Below are 5,252 nucleotides of genomic sequence, written 5' to 3'. Positions count from 1 at the left end.
CCATCGCATTCTCATTCTCATTCACTGCACTGCCGCCGCCACCCTAGAGCTAGCACAACCACTTCCTCGCTTGTTTCCCGCATCGGGGCAGATTGTATAACCCCTCTCTGCCAGGAACGCTTCGCAAGGTCTCTGCTGCTGCCCAGATGCCACGCAGGGCTATGCGGGCAGGGAGGAAATTGCCCGCAAGGTGACGTCTTTGGGGCTTTCCTTACAGGTGCTCAGTCCTATAATGTGTGCACAGCCTTGCAGTGGAGGCTGGGGGAGGGGCAGGGCAAAGGAAGTGGTAAAATGAAGAGTTTTGAGTTTGGGGAGGCTCGTTTCATGGTTATAGAATCATAGGACTGGAAGGGACCTCGAGAGGTCATCGAGTCCAGCCCCCCGCCCTCAAGGCAGGACCAAGCTCCGTCTACACCATCCCTGACAGATGTCTATCTAACCTGTTCTTAAATATCTCCAGAGAGGGAGATTCCACCACCTCCCTTGGCAATTTATTCCAATATTTGACCACATTGAGAGCACATTGAGACCACAGTGTGTTGAGAGCACATCGTGGTGTCTTGGTGACTGCCGAGGGACTCGTACTTCACTCTGGGGTTTTCTCTGCGTGGTAGAGAGAAAGGAATTGAATAGTCAGCTCTACCTGTGCAGAAAGCAGCAAGGACTTTAGTTGCTCCTGCTCCTTGTGTCAGCCCTGGTCTTCCAAAATGATGTTCTGGTCAGAGCTAGCCCCACGCAGCTTGTCTTCAGTCCCATTTGCTAGTGACTGTTCCCTGGCACACGGACGCCCTGCAGCTTAGCTCCTCACATCCCCAGTTGTTGGGTCATGCTGGCTCCTCCAAGGTTAACCTCCAGGCATAGCTCAGTCCTGGTACTGGCTGGGTGTGTGACTGCAGCTGTGTCTGTCACAGGCGATGAGAGACGTTGAATGAGGTCATGTCTTTTATTGAATCCCTCCTGTGGCTGAGCGGGAGGCTGTCGAGTTGCACCAAGCTCTTCCTCGGGGCTGGAAAAGGTACTTCCAGTGTCCTAGAGAAATGCCAAGTGGACCAGTGTCTAGCAGAGCTTACCTTCCTGTGTCTGCTGGACGCTAAGCACCATGGACTGAACGGGGATGGTTTGTTAACACCGTCTGTAACCTACTCACTCCTGACGCTGACGGGCCACCCTCCCTCTCATGGTTCCTTACATTACGTGCTCACTACGCTTCCCAGTCTTATCCTCACTTGCCTTGTCTCGCTAGTGATCACAGGGACAGTCACACCAAACAGTCCTGCAGGGTGCCTGTCCCATGGCTTCATGTAGCTGCAAAAGGGGCCCTCTAGCTTTTGCTGCCCCCCAGGTCATCCTGCCCAGAAGCCAGGGTCTTGTACCAATATGAAAAGCGGTGGGGGTGCTTGAGCTAGATCATTTGGAGTTAGAGATGGATCTAAGTGGAACAAGGAGCAGCTGGCGTGGTAAAACAGTGACGTTTGGATCCAGCTCTCACCTCTTCTGCAGGCTACGCCGTTCTCCCTGAACAGTCAGCTCCATTTCCTCTGTCTGATGCGCTAGAAAAAGTGAGGCTGGCCAATCCCTAGCGTCCAAACCCCACAAGTTGGGCCCCCAAAACCATGAGATTGAGATTGTAAAAAGTACCCAGTGCTGGTCTTCTGGCTTCCCCCCTTTTGTGGCCATGTTATCAAGGCTTGATCCACAACCACACGGGCCGGAAACTAGCTTGTTTTTTAAGGGTGAGCTGAGATGCTCCGCAAATTGCATGACACCGTGAGCTGTGGCTTTACAAAAAATCACCAAAGCTGTGTCTATATTGGCAAGGTTTTGCGCAAAACCGCCTGCTTTTGCGCAAAATCTTGCCACCTGTCTACACTGGCCGTGAGTATTTGCGTAAGAACACTGACATTGTAATGTACAAAATCAGTGCTTCTTGCACAAATACTCTGACGCTCCCACTCAGGGATAAGCCCTCTTGCACAAGTATTCTTGCGCAAGAGGCCAGTGTAGACCGGCAACATTAATTTCTTGGGGAAGAAAGCCCTATGGCTAAAATGGCCATCGGAGTTTTCTTGCGCAAGATAGCGTCTACACTGGCACAGATGCTTTTGCGCAAAAGTACATCTTTTGCGCAAAGGCACATGCCAGTGTAGACACTCTCTTACTCAAATACTCTAACGCAAAAACTCTTGCGTTAAAGAGTATTTGTGCAAAATCTTGCCAATATAGACACAGCCCAAGTGTCTTGAGACTCACATTAAAATCCCCAGGATCGGCAATGGGGGAAAAGGCGAAGTGAATGGAAAATATAAGGCTATGTCTACACTCGCGGCTTCTTGCGCGAGTAATATGCAAATGAGGCTAAGTGTGGAATATCGCCAAGCCTCATTTGCATACCTAATGAGCCACCATTTTTTTCCGACGAGACTCTTGCGCAAGAAAAACCCTCTTGCGCAATGCCGTTACACCTATGACTTTTCAGGAAGAACGGCGTTGCGCAAGATGGTTTTACTTGTGCAAGAAGGGGCAGTGTAGACATTCCTTCTTGCGCAAGAGCCTCTTCTGAAAAAAATGGTGGCTCATTAGGTATGCAAATGAGGCTCGGCGATATTCCACGCTTAGCCTCATTTGCATATTACTCACGCAAGAAGCCGTGAGTGTAGACATAGCCTAAGTGTGTGCAAAAACCAGGTGATGGAAGTGGGGCTGGAAAGTCAAACTCCTGGAAGCATCCTGCGTTGGCGTTTGAGGCAGCTCCTGGGCAGAGGCTGGAGATGAAGATGTTCATTGATCTAAAAAGAGCTGAGTGGAAGGCTCACACTTGTGACATCAGAGAGCAATTTTTCTTTGGTGACTGTTCGATTCAGCATTTTCTTTACACTTTCCTTGTAGATGAACACAAATGTAAACAAGCTGGCTGGGCCAGATCGCCTCTTTCCACAGGTGCTCCCACTTCAGATCTTCCTCTTCCTGCAACCCTCTCAGCCTCTTTCTGGCTTCTACACGGCATCTCAGCAGGCCCTGGCTTTGCCCAAATCTAGCCCTAGAGGAAGGGCTGAGTGAACTGCCTTGAAAACTGAGAGGTGCTCACTACCGGGAGACTCTAGACAGACAGACACCTCGTTTCTGTGGGGAGAGTGGTGACTGGGAATTAGGATTAGATTGCTCTGGTTTAGAACTTCCTGCTTTTAGCCACCTAGGTGGTAGAGGCTGAACTAGAAATATGACGTTTGGGCACCAAACCAAGAGGACGCTTGCAGGTTAAAACTGCGGCCACCAAATTTTCTCGGTCAGAAGTTGGTAACTCATCCATGAGGTGATGGTACAGGCTAAAGTTATTCAAGCAGGAACTCATCAGCTAACGGGCTACTTTGAAATGTGCACCCAAAGGAGCCTTTTCCACACTGAGGTGCAGCCACCTCTGGGGTGGCGCTCTACCGTGTAAGGGAACAGGAATCCTTTGGGCGGACCACAGCAGTAATGTTACCTGTTTCACTCAGCCCGTCTGAGAGCCTTAGTTTGGCAAGAAGATCACGTGGGGAGCAAACAACATGAAAGTCAGTGTATGTGGCTTTGGAAGATGAAGCGCGGAGCTGGGCTTTGAACTCATGGCTCCAGAGTGTATTTTCAGTCAGGGTGCTTAGCTCCAGAATCCGTGCCTGGCGGGGGAGGCTGAGGGTACAGGGCAAAGCACTTGTTTTCCAGCTGACACTTAGGAGGAAGTGCCCCTGATGTCTTTGCAGAGAGGTTCAAGTGACAAGGCAGATTAGAAGCTGAGAGTCTTGGGTTCTAATCCCAGCTTTGCCACTGAATTACTGGGTATCCAGGGCCAAGTCACTTATTTCTGTGCTTCAGTGGCCCCATCTGTAAACTGGGCATTGTGGTAACCCCTGCGTTTGCCATCCGCCGAAGCGCTGAGGACTGTTCTCTGGCAGGCTGCTGCCGACTTGGCTGGTAGGTGCTGCATATAAAAAATTCCTTCCCTTTATCAGCTTCTGCTTTGCATCTTCGCCCCCCCGCCGCCTTTCCTGCTAGCAGGTCGCCAGGGAAGGAAAGAAGGGGCCACTGAGCTGTGGGCCGCAGAAGGCTTCTCCTTTGGCAGGGGGTGGCTGGGGCTGCCTGGGACGGAGAGCTGCTCACTGCCAAGTGCCAGGCCGGGGCTTGGGCATAAGCATCCAGCTAGCTCTGCCTGATAGCGCGGGGTGGCTTGTTGGTAGCACAGGGGCCTCTGGGGGCCGCTTCTCCCTGGGCCCAGCTAGCACACTGGCCTGGCTGCCATAGCTCTGCCCAGCCAGGCTGGGAACCCAAAGCAAGGCTGGCTGCACTGCCCTCCTAGCTGTGAGCGGAACGTTGTAGGGCTGGCTTGCCCCACAGAGAACAGACAGCACCTTGGCTGGCCCAGGGAGCTGAGAAAGCAGCCAATGAGCTGTGCTCGTGCGTGGGGGAGCTGGGTGCGTGGGATGCATGGAGGCGGCTGGCACGGAGACAGGAAGGATAAATGGTTAGGGCCATCAGTCCTCATGCATCAGGGCACACGCTGATGGCAGCCGTGGGGAGAGGCAGGACCTGCACACGCCCCTTTTCTCAGGCTATGGACTTACAGGACTAGGCCCTATTTACACTGAGCATAAAACTCGAGAGCCCCCGAGAACCCCGTGGCTGTAATACAGGCTTTGCTGGGGTGATTTGCCCGCAGGGGGCCAGCTGGCCACCACAGCCTGAAACTCTTTAAGGCAGGGAGCAAGTCCAGAGCACACTTAAGCCAATTCGGATCCCATGTACACACGTCTAAACCTACTGTAAGCAGAGTGACTCCAGCTTTCCCCTGCACTGAGAACACCGATTCCCAGCGACTTGAGTGTATTTACGCTCGGGCCAGAATCCGGAGTGCTGTGCTTCCCCTGCATGGTGTGTGTCAGCCCAGCCTGCATGGGGTGGGGGGTGGGGAAGGGGGGATTAATACCATGTAACTCTGGAAGCTTGGTCAGACGGGGAAATAATCTTTCTGAGGCCTGGACGTATGAGACCGAGAGCATCTGAAGGGGGAGGGAATTTGTCCTTTGTTCCTGTTCTCCCTGCACTGGTGCTGACTTTGAAACTCCTAAACGTTCACCGTTCCCTGGGCCTCTCGCCCCGGAAACGGCTCTTCCTGGGCATGAAAAAGCCCAGCTCGGCTTCAGACAGTCTCTGGGCTATTTCTGGATCTCTTCATCTCTGTTTGGGTGCCAGCAAGAATCCCCAGCCAGCCCCACAGAGAC

This window comes from Pelodiscus sinensis, chromosome 11 (assembly GCF_052426305.1).
Source record: "Pelodiscus sinensis isolate ZL-2025 chromosome 11, ASM5242630v1, whole genome shotgun sequence".
Taxonomy (NCBI): domain Eukaryota; kingdom Metazoa; phylum Chordata; order Testudines; family Trionychidae; genus Pelodiscus; species Pelodiscus sinensis.
Note: the sequence above shows the minus strand (reverse complement) of the source record.